Source organism: Molossus molossus, unplaced genomic scaffold, assembly GCF_014108415.1.
Source record: "Molossus molossus isolate mMolMol1 unplaced genomic scaffold, mMolMol1.p scaffold_m16_p_13, whole genome shotgun sequence".
In the NCBI taxonomy this organism is placed as follows: Eukaryota; Metazoa; Chordata; class Mammalia; order Chiroptera; family Molossidae; genus Molossus; species Molossus molossus.
The window spans coordinates 74,225,512-74,237,381 of record NW_023425348.1 but is presented as its reverse complement, the minus strand read 5'-3'; positions in this window follow the sequence as shown (position 1 = coordinate 74,237,381).

The window sequence follows — 11,870 nt, the reverse complement described above, 5'->3', positions numbered from 1 at the left end:
GTACAGCCCCCTGCATAGCAACAAGGATTGATTTTCAGGTTCATTAGTGTTGTTGATGTGCTCCCGGGGAAGACAACAGCTCTGCTCTCATTAAAGAGACGCAGCTGTCCCATTTCTGTTCCCCTGCCCCTCACCTCCAGCCCACATCTATCTGAGAGCCTAGAGAGCCCTTTCCTCATGTCCTTCAACCCCACCTGCCCTCTTTGTCCTTGGGTTCAGCCTGGTTTGGGGAAAGTCAAGATGTAAAGGGGGACTCAGAAACACAGGTGAGGGTATCAATGGAGTGCTGGCCCTCATTTGCTCATGACAAAGCTCCCTCTCACCCAAAGGGCAGAGGTGACACGGAGATCAGGCACTTCGTAACTTCTCAAGGGCAGCTCAATCTGAGAATGGGGGCTTGGGCTCCTGGAGGTGGGCCCTTTGGTGGGCTCAGGGGACTCTGCAGACCCTCAATGTTGACTGAGTCTCTGGGACAGGATGTTCCAGGCACTCACTTTTTCCTTCTCATCACCAAGGATGATTGCAGAATTGTTCAAATTCCCAAGGTGTGGAGAGGTAAATGTTAGGCAAGATCACAGCCTGCTAAGGAGAGGAGGGAGGATGACCAAATGTCCTGGGACTTACAGTGTGAAAACTGGGGCAGTTCAGCCAGGCAGGTTTGGCTCAGCGGATAGAGTGTCATCCCTTGGACCAAAGAACCACGGGTTCGATTCCAGTCAAGGGCACGTACCTTGGTTGCAGTTCGGTCCCCAGCCCTGGTTGGGGTTGTGTGGGAGGCGACCAATTGATATGTCTCTCTCACGTCGATGTTTCTCTCTCTCTCTGTCTTTCTCTCTCCCTCCCTCCTCCCACTCTGTCTGAAAATAAATGGACAAGTGAGGATTTAAAAAAAAGAAAAGAAAAGAAAACTGGGGCAGTTCAGGGCAAGCCAGAAAGGCTGGACATCCCAGATGGAGCCAGAATTCAAATTCTTACCATCTGTCTCCAAAGCCCACATGCTGAACTGCTCCTCTACAGTGCCTCGTGAGAGCCACTGGGGTCTGTGCAGAGTGACAGGCAGTGAATACCTGGAGGACGAAAGAGAAAGAGCCCCGAACACAGGGACGAGTTCTCTCTGTGTTGGAATGGGCAGGAGAGTGGAGCCCAGAGGGTGGCTCCATGCCCACCCTTTTTGCAAGACAAGATTCCAGTAGGAACAGTGCCAGAGCCTATGCAGACCCTAAGGGCTGTTTATGGAGCATCTTTACATTTTAACTTCAGTCCAAACCCTGTGGAGGAAACCAGAGCTTTGAGAGGCTCAGGAATTGCTCAGTGTATGCCTGAGTCCCTCTGGTCTGCTATAGCAAAACACCATATTCAGACCACAGTGGGCCCCCAGTTGAAAGTGGTAGAGTTGGCACCTGACCTGGGGTCTGCTTGTGCTCAGTGCCTGTACTTTTGACCATCAGGCCCCACTTGTCTCTCCAGGAGGACTTTCTTAAAACATCCGATCATTTCACGTTATTATTCTAACTAGGAGCTGGCTAGGGTAGGAAGTAGGCGGGTGGGAGCTTTGTTCAATCTTTCTGTGCCTTTTGAATATTCTCGATTTTCCACTATTGGTTGGCTGGAATTGAGGCAGGGACAGTAAGCAAAACCTGTCTCATAGTTCCTACTTATTAACACCTGGTCAGAGAGACAGTCAAAGCTACTAAGTCTAATGAGGTCTCGAAGATGTCTGTGGATTTCAATTAACCACCAGAAACCTCCTCTCCACCTGCTCCAACAAACCCAGACAATCTTTGACTGAATTTAGCCCAGAAGATACGGAAGGTAGGAGGCTGCCTGAGCCTTGTCTGAGCCTTTTGGGGTACAGTGGTGGTGGTGTTACCACACATGTGCACACTCTGGGTTTATCAATGTTACTGATTCTTAAAAAAAAAAAAAAAAGTTAAGCTTTGCAACACTGCCTGAGGGCAAGCACCAATGTTAAAGTGTTATTTAAAATACATGAGAGAGACTGATAGGCATTTAAATAGCTTTGAAACATGTGAGACCGCATTGACTTAAAATACTACCTCCTTGGGAGATACATTCCAAAGAGTTTTTTCCTAGGTCCTGAAAATACATGTAGCTGCAATCTTTTCCGATCCGAGCCACAGTCATTCATTTCGCAAACATTTCCTGAATGTTTTCAGTGGCCCAGGCGCTGTGCTAGGTGCTGTGAGGCTACAAAGGTGACATTGACGAGGACCTTTCTTTCATCCAGTTCCCAGCTCATTCAAGGAGATAAAACACAACAACTAATATACTACTGGGCAGAAACACAGAAAGAGACAGCATTCCATCTTGCAGAGAAGACAGGGGAGGAGCCTGGTTTTGCTCGGGGACCACAGGGGCACAGAGGACCAGACCATGGGGCCGCCAGCAGGGAAGAAGTACCCCCCGATGGCAGACCTCAATCCTGAAGAGAGCGATGTGGATGCAAGCCAGGAACAGGTCTCGGGAAGACCAGATGGTCCACAACAAGAGTTACATGTTGATACATCACATTTGGGGAAATGCCAAACCTAGGGCACAGATGACAGGTCTGAAGTTCAGCGGGGGAGCTTGCATGGGCTGGGAGAGATGAAGCACTTTTTAAGGGCAGAGCAGGAATTCCAACTAGAGGTGGGCTTTGGAGGGTGGAAAGGGCGTCCTTGGAGGGACAGAGGGCCGGGACACTCTGCACAGAAACGGCCCGAGACCGGAGGGGAAGGGACGGGCCTGGGGCGGGCGTGGCCCCCGGGCTGACCAGCGCAGAGGGGTCCTGCGCCAACTTCCTCCCCCGCTGAGCAAGTGACTCACCTGGGTAATGAAGGGAGGCCCAGGACTGGAGGCAGGCGACTCCGGTTGGGCTGAACTCAGCTCTGTCACTGCCTCATTTCGAGGGACCCTCTGCGCCCCCCTCGGCCTCCTCATTTGCAGACGACCTTACCCAGGTTTCCTCTCTGAGGTTGAAGTGCGGGTTCGAGCCCTAGGTCGGTTAGTGCTCTGGGCACAGGTCACAGTGAGTCTTCCCAAGCTCTCCCCTCCTGCTGCGCACCCCCAGGTGGCTTCCGCCTCAGGAGCCCGGTCACAGCCCAGCCACCTGCAGACTGAGCCTTCCCCACAGGCCGAGGAGACCTCCCAGGAGCCCCCGCAGACCACAGGCGCATTTAGAGCCACCCACTGGCAGAGGGGCGGGGCTCCCATAGACCAATCAGGCCACCCCTGGAGCTGGGAGGTGAGGCGGGCGCCTACTGGAAATTTGGGACCAGAGGAGCAGCTAGTTAGACCGCCTGCAGTGCATGTTTGCAGGGGATTTGCAAAGTGACCCACACGGAATAGGTTCTCAGGTCGGAGGCCAGGGTCACCAGCCTCGTTGTGGCTGAGGTCATTAAACCTCTAAATTAAAGGGAGGAGAGAAAATGAAGTGAGAGACTGTGAGAAACCAAGCAGCTCAGAGTTGTAATAATCATAATGCTGTCTACAAAGTTCTTTTTAGTTTTTATTTTTTTATCGTCACTGAGGACATTTTTGCATTTATCTTCAGAGAGAGCAGGAGGGAGAGAGGGAGGAAGAGAGAGAGAGAGAAACATCGACGTGAGAGCGACACATTGACTGGCTGCCACCCACACAACCCCAACCGGGCCGGGGACAAACTGCAGCCGAGGTACTGCTCTTAGCGGGAACCGAACCGGGACTCTGGTCCACGGACCGATGCTCTAATTGTTTAGCCAAACTGGCCGGGGCTACAAAGTTCTTTTTAAATGTATATCTTGTGACTTTTTCTTTTCTTCTCTCAAAAATCACCTTTTCAGTGAAGCATTCCCTGGGATGACTTTTTAAAATATCTGTTAACATTTCTCCCCTCTTCTCCAAGGTATGACAACATACCCCTTTTCACTTCATTTTTACAACCCTCCTGGCTTCTCCTGGGGATGTTATAGAGTCCTTCCCGTTACCTCTCTGTGCCATCTGGAGGGTTGTTTTTTTTTTTTGCAATCAGTGCTTGCAAATCTAGTGAGGCCCAGGCTATCTAGATACAAATCCCAGGTCCACCTTCATAGCTGTGCGAATGTGGTCAAGCTGGCCTCCCTCTCTGCTTGTTTCCTCATCTGGAAAACCAGTACCTAGCTCTTTGGGTTGTTATGATGGTTAAAAAGACACTTTGGTCTTCTCTGTTTGGCAGAGGTAGCTTGTTGATCCGGAGAATTTGTGAATCCTGGGAGATTGGCTTCTTGCCACTTCCTGCCATCTCGTCAAGGAGCAGAGCATAGAATAGGGCTTTGTGAAGGCGAAGGAATGTGCAACTTAATGAAAAGCATGCATTCCATAATTTAAGGGAATTATTACTTTCCAGCATAGCAACAAGATATAAATAGATACTAATAAGTAAAAGTGGGTTAATTGCTGAAACAGTATGATTCATTAATAGGGTTGCATTATATAAATGTTTGCACATGTAAAACTCCTTAATATGTATACATAGATTTTAATTGCTGCATTGACATGGAAAATTACCCGCTTAGCTGCGACTAGCTGTGTGATCTCAGGCAACTCCCTTCACCGGTCTGAACCTCAATTTTATTGGCTATAAAACGAGACTAATAATCTCTGTCTTGTAGTAAAGAGCCAGGTGAGATAATGCATGAAAGGGCTCTGAAAACTGGAAATCATGACATTTTCCTTAGGTATTTAATAATTATTCTAACTAATAATCATCCACAAAATACATTTAAGGAGAACATAAAGACTCATTGTTTGAAATACCAACTTTAAAAGTGATTCGGAAATACTAAACTCATGCTTTTCTTTACAATGACATCTATAAGGTGGAGACATTTAATTTTTTTAGATATTGTCCTTTTGATGAACAACACCTTTGGGCCTCATGGCATCTTCGTTAGGGACTGAACAGTAAATTGAGAAGTTTCAGACAGAAATCTGAACGGTCCAAGCTCCTGGATTAAAGTAGCTCCCTTTATGAGTGCATTTTCTGGGTAAATGTGAAAACTGGATTAAACCAAGCACTTCATTGTGGATAAGGAAAATCGATGCCCTGTGGGCTGAACTGCTTATAGTCTTACTACAGAAATGAATGCGCAATTTATATTTGAAGATAGAGTTCTGCAATCTCAAACCATGGCTGTTAGTTTCTCACCTCAAGTTCATTCACAGAGCCAGTCAGTGCTCGCGGGTTAAAAGCAACTAATGTCAGACCCCTGCTGGCCTAGTCCGGCACTGCACAGGAAAACATTCTCGAGTTCCTATTAATGGGGGAATTTGCTCCAAGAGAGGTGACATGCCAAAGATTGTCTCGCCTCACTTTATCTAGTTGTCAGTATTCATCAAAAGGTGTGTCAAAGTGGGAGCAAGAAGAAAGGTCAGACTTGACTTACAGTGGAGAACAATGGCTGTCAAGGGGCAACTGAGGGATTATGGTCTCTTCAGGGCACTTTGGACCTTGAATTGATTGACCTGTCCCACAGGTTCACTTGTCACTGCTACAGCATGTAGCACAGCCCTTCTTTCTCAGCAGGCTTTCAAACTCATTGTTGGTTGCATAGTCTGACCTCTAGGGGAGCTGAGGGTTTCTTCCCATTGTTTCCATTCTGCCTCTCAAGGGTAAGGAAGAGGATTAGGAAGGGTCAAGGTCGAAATGGAGTGCTCAAGGATATATGTAAGAGGGCCACTAGATTAGGAGGTGAAGTTTGCAGCTATAAGGAGTGCCCGGAATTACAATTCTTCTCCTTCTTGTAGTCTGTGTTCTCTCATCTTCTTTCTTATAAAATACATGAAATGGGGCCTGCCCCTGGGAAAAATGGTGTCTAGGGAAAAGGAAGCACAGAACAGACAAGGGATAGTGAGAAGAAACCCAAATGCAACAAGACCCTCAGATGAAGCGAGCACAGCCCTTGTTTTCAGGAAAAGGATATTGACTAGTGTTCCTGGCTGGTAGAAATCAGACATAGCAGAAGCGAGGAAATCATCTTAGAGAAGAAGTTGTAGAGTGAAGAGTGGCAAAGTGGCTGAGGTGGCCGGCTCAACTCCCAGCCTAGAGATTTTGCCTAGAGTGAACAGGTAAACCCAGGGAGCAGACCAAGGGCTTGGCACTGGGTAGCCATCAGGAGTGCAGAAAATCATTTCACTTTCTCTGCTTTCGCATGGCCTAGCAGTTCAACTGTTCTTCTTCCTCTCATGGTCAAAAGGTCTGAGGAGGGTTTTCCAATGGCCACAAGTTGGGGCCTTAAGTCAGTTAGTCCACCCTAGTGGCCCCATGACTTGATGGTCACAGGAAGATGGAGTTCTACTAGAAACCAGGATATCTTTCAGCCAAGTCCCTCCATCCCTTCTTTGCTGGACTTGTGCCTCTTCAGTTAGGCTTGAGTGATGCAAACCTGCCCTTCGCATCAAAATCATCATCTCATTCGCATCCCAGAGAATGTTCTGTGATTGCAGGCAGGAAAGCTACGATTGCCAGTCAAAACACGGAGGTCTTGGTGATTTTCAAAAGCACTGCTGGCTGCGCCGAGGAAGCCCAAGGCAGCGGGAAACCCGCCCTTGACTTTCTGCAGAGTGCTCAGCTACATGGAGGTCTCGAGACACTGTGTCAGTCTCCTGCTGATGGTTACTTAAGTCTTTACCACGTTTCTTTCTTTTTTTTGCCATCAAACAATGTTAATGAACATTCTTACACAAAAAGCTTTGTACGTGTCATAGCTTTCAGTTAGAGAGAGTTCCAGAAAATGGGTTTGAACACCACCAAATTTCCTTTTAAAACCTTTTTTTGGTACTTTAATAAATTTATAATAATGATAATATTGATCATAACTTTTATTGCTCGAGGGCTTACTATGTACCAGGCACGGTATTAAGCCCTTGCTTGCATGATCCTATTTGATCACCTCCTCAGCCTGGGATGGTAGGCTCTATTGTTATGCCCATTGTAGGGATTGGAAATAAAGACACCAGGCACGTAAGTTATTTGTTTAAAGTGATTTAAATGCCAGAACCGTGCATTCTGATCCATTATTTGGCTCTAAAGAGAGAGCCACCTCTATTCTAAGAAGAGAGTGGGTAAAAGGTGTGGTGCGCTTGACCAAATTCCCCAGGAAAGGAAGCCAGTTAGAAGCTTATTGTTGGAAGTGTCACCATCTTGCATCTTCATTGACCACATCTTTGAGTCTGGTGTTGATACCAGAACCTTAAGCTCAAGGTCACAAGAATATTTCAATCTAGCCGTGCCTACGAAACCTCCTTTTTTAAGTGTATAATTCAATCAACTTAGTAGTTGTTCTATTTAACCTCTGCCAAACAACTGGTTGAAGTGACCCTCCCCCCACCCCCCAGTTACATTAACTGGCTGTCATATTGTTCTAAGAGTGTATGGAAGGGATGGTGGGTAAATTCAGTTCAAGGCCAGATGTGCATTCCTGGAAACAGAATCCCTCAATAGGTGAGAACTGAGGACCACTCAGGTGACAGCTCTTTCCAGGTATGTTTGTGTTCATGAGCTCCTCCTGATGATACACCTCTGCCCCTGAGAGAGAGGAAGGGTCAGAGGCAGCTGGGAAAGGGGCAAGAAGGAGGAGGCAAAGACAGCTGTTCCAGCAAGTGAGGATATTTATTCCTTACCAATGCTGAGTGCTCTTGCTACATTCCAGCGGATCTCATAATCTCCTAAAAAAATGCCACCCTGTGTCTCTTCTTTACTTGGAAGGGCATGAACTCTGTAAGAGACAGCCCATGACCACGTGGAGGGTGTCGCGCACATTTTCTATGTAAGGAACAGGGTTACTGCTAAATTACCAGCTTGATAAAACACACACATATGCACACAACAAGACACATGACCAGCCTCTTGTGGCAGGGTAATATAAAAATTTCACTAAAACTGTAATGAGTCAGACAATTAAAATTCCAAGTACTCCTTGCAGGGAGTTAATTGTATGGATTTGGACAAAATGCTCTGAAGGACATGTGGAAGTGGGTGGGGTGATACACCCACGGGGTAAGCTGGAGCAGATGGCCCTTCCTAAAAAGGGGCCAGGGCTTTTATTTCTCTGAGCGTGGTGTGCAGGTGGGGCACATAGTAAGGTGCATATCATCCTATCCTCTAAATAAGCGTTGACCTAATATTTAAAGAGTAGCAGTTTGGAGGGGTGCCAAGTCATTCTTCTTGATGTGCCCACATTTCTCCTGGTGTTGCACACGTGTGTGCACGTACACACACACACACACACACACACACACTTGAACTGGCACCTCCCAGCCCTGTGCCACTTCCTGGCACACATGAGTGCACCTGAAGGTTCAAGTCCAAGGTGACAGGGAAGGCGTTTGAGAATGGTCCACATTCGGCTCGATTAAAGGCCAGACACAAGCTGCTGTTTATTTTTATTTTATTTAATTAATTGATTTTTGTTACAGATGTTTCTCAACAAGCTGCCATTTTTAATGACCTGACACCTGAGCTTCCTAGTCCAGAAAATGCTGTAACTGTTGAGCTGGCACAAAGAGGCCTGCCAATGCACAAGGCTTACTAAGCACCTTCACCCTGGCGCCTGGTGTGTCGCTGCGGTACAGGGCTTGACCAAGCAGGCCAGTGCTGCCTCCACTGGCGGCAACAGCCATCCCAGAATGCAGTTGGACAAGATAACCAGGGCATGGGGAGGAGAGGGGAGGAGAAAACAGTTCATCAGAGCTGCACCCCATGTTCCAGATGGTGCACCCCTCACTAGGAAGCTTGCACTTGTGCTGAAAGCTAATGTCTGTGCAGGCCCTCACAGGAAGAATTCCAGCCAATGGAATGCTTCCCTTCAGTATCAAAGAAGGAGACTTGAGGTGTTGCCAAGAATGTTCTAATGTGGGCTCTTGGGTCACTAAAAAGTCTTTCTCTCACCCGACAGTGACAGTGGCCAAACCTGGTTAAGACTCAGGTTTCCCAGCTGCCATATAGCCTTAGGCAAATGGTTTAATCTCTTTGGACCTTGGTATATTCACCAGTTAAATGAGGACAGTTGGACTCATCTCTAAATTCATGTTTCCTAAAATTGTTACATCATGGCACACCAGAAAACCAAACTCTATCTTGCAGTTCCACAGTGCACATGCACATATAAAAAGTCCAAGAAGTCCCGCAGGGAAGAACCCTGTTGAACTTGGTTTAGCCACTGTTTCACTTCCCAGTTCACTCGACTGCAGCCCAGTGATCCGTGGCTTACGCATATTTGATCTTAGTCTGCTTGGGCCACTAGAACAAACAACCATAAACTGGATGGCTTATCAACAAAGTTGTATGTCTCACAGCTTGCTGGCTAGAAGTCTGGATCATGGTTGGGTTCTAATGAGAGCCTTCTTCTGGGGTGCAGACTGATTTCTCATTGTACCCTCACACAAGAAAGAGCATGAGAGAGCTCGCTGGGGTCTCTCTTGTAAGGGCACTAATCCAATCATGAGCTCTACCGAGGACCTCCACAAAGGCCCAATGTCCTCAGACCATCACACTAGGGTTAGAATGTCAACATATGAGTTTTGGGAAAACACAAATATTCAGTCCAAAGCATTTGGACAAATGCTTTCTATACAGACTTCATATGAGTTCAGTTCTCCTGGAATAGGTCCAACACACACGTCTGTGCACATACATACACATAGTCACAAACAACATGCTCGCACATTTATGAATACCTACAAATGCACATGCACACACATGGAGAGGAAGAGAGTTGTGTTCCTTGAGGAAGCTTCTTTCCCACTGTCACTGCTTATTCTGCTGAGATCTCCCAGTATTAGAGCGGGAAGAGGCATCAAGATTCTCCAGTCAAGCGGACTCTAGCTCTCATTGAGGACACGGAGAGAAGGGAGCTGACCTGACTCTAGTCCTCACTGAGGACACGGAGAGAAGGGAGCTGACCTGACTCTAGTCCTCACTGAGGACACGGAGAGAAGGGAGCTGACCTGACTCTAGTCCTCACTGAGGACACGGAGAGCTGAACTGACTCTAGTCCTCACTGAGGACACGGAGAGAAGGGAGCTGACCTGACTCTAGTCCTCACTGAGGACACGGAGAGAAGGGAGCTGACCTGACTCTAGTCCTCACTGAGGACACGGAGAGAAGGGAGCTGACCTGACTCTAGTCCTCACTGAGGAGTATGGAGAGAAGGGAGCAGACCTGACTCTAGTCCTCACTGAGGACACGGAGAGAAGGGAGCTGACCTGACTCTAGTCCTCACTGAGGAGTATGGAGAGAGGGGAGCTGACCTGACTCTAGTCTTCACTGAGGACACGGAGAGAAGGGAGCTGAACTGACTCTAGTCCTCACTGAGGACACGGAGAGAAGGGAGCAGACCTGACTCTAGTCCTCACTGAGGACACGGAGAGAAGGGAGCTGACCTGACTCAAGTCCTCACTGAGGACACGGAGAGAAGGGAGCTGACCTGACTCTAGTCCTCACTGAGGAGTATGGAGAGAAGGGAGCTGACCTGACTCTAGTCCTCACTGAGGACACGGAGAGAAGGGAGCAGACCTGACTCAAGTCCTCACTGAGGACACGGAGAGAAGGGAGCTGACCTGACTCTAGTCCTCACTGAGGAGTATGGAGAGAAGGGAGCTGACCTGACTCTAGTCCTCACTGAGGACACGGAGAGAAGGGAGCTGAACTGACTCTAGTCCTCACTGAGGAGTATGGAGAGAAGGGAGCTGACCTGACTCTAGTCCTCACTGAGGACACGGAGAGAAGGGAGCTGACCTGACTCTAGTCCTCACTGAGGAGTATGGAGAGAAGGGAGCTGACCTGACTCTAGTCCTCACTGAGGACACGGAGAGAAGGGAGCTGAACTGACTCTAGTCCTCACTGAGGACACGGAGAGAAGGGAGCAGACCTGACTCTAGTCCTCACTGAGGACACGGAGAGAAGGGAGCTGACCTGACTCTAGTCCTCACTGAGGAGTATGGAGAGAAGGGAGCTGACCTGACTCTAGTCCTCACTGAGGACACGGAGAGAAGGGAGCAGACCTGACTCAAGTCCTCACTGAGGACACGGAGAGAAGGGAGCTGACCTGACTCTAGTCCTCACTGAGGAGTATGGAGAGAGGGGAGCTGACCTGACTCTAGTCCTCACTGAGGACACGGAGAGAAGGGAGCAGACCTGACTCAAGTCCTCACTGAGGACACGGAGAGAAGGGAGCTGACCTGACTCTAGTCCTCACTGAGGACACGGAGAGAAGGGAGCTGAACTGACTCTAGTCCTCACTGAGGACACGGAGAGAAGGGAGCTGACCTGACTCTAGTCCTCACTGAGGAGTATGGAGAGAAGGGAGCAGACCTGACTCTAGTCCTCACTGAGGACACGGAGAGAAGGGAGCTGACCTGACTCTAGTCCTCACTGAGGACACGGAGAGAAGGGAGCTGACCTGACTCTAGTCCTCACTGAGGACACGGAGAGAAGGGAGTTGTCTGTGGAAGGCTGCGAATCTTGTTAATGGCAGAGCAGGGATGGCCGTTAGGTTTCCCAACTCTCTTCCTTCTTCTCCTTTTGGTGGCGCCACTTGCTTGGGACACTGGCGCTGGAGTAGGTGTAGCTAATGTCTCCTTAGTTTTCTGCATCAGGATGTAATATCTGGAGTAACTCCGGATACAAATGCTACCAAGATGTCAGTCAGCACGTCCACACATGTTTTTTGAACGTGTATTTTGTGTCAGGCCATCCTGCCAGCATTGGTAATACAGCGAGGAACAAACCATGTAACCTTCTAAGAGTTATAGTGACCATACGAACAAGTGAATACACTTAATTTGAGATACTTCGAATTGACATAAAAGTGCCATTGGGTAGGGTGGTAGAGAGGGCTATGAAGTAGCCTTGG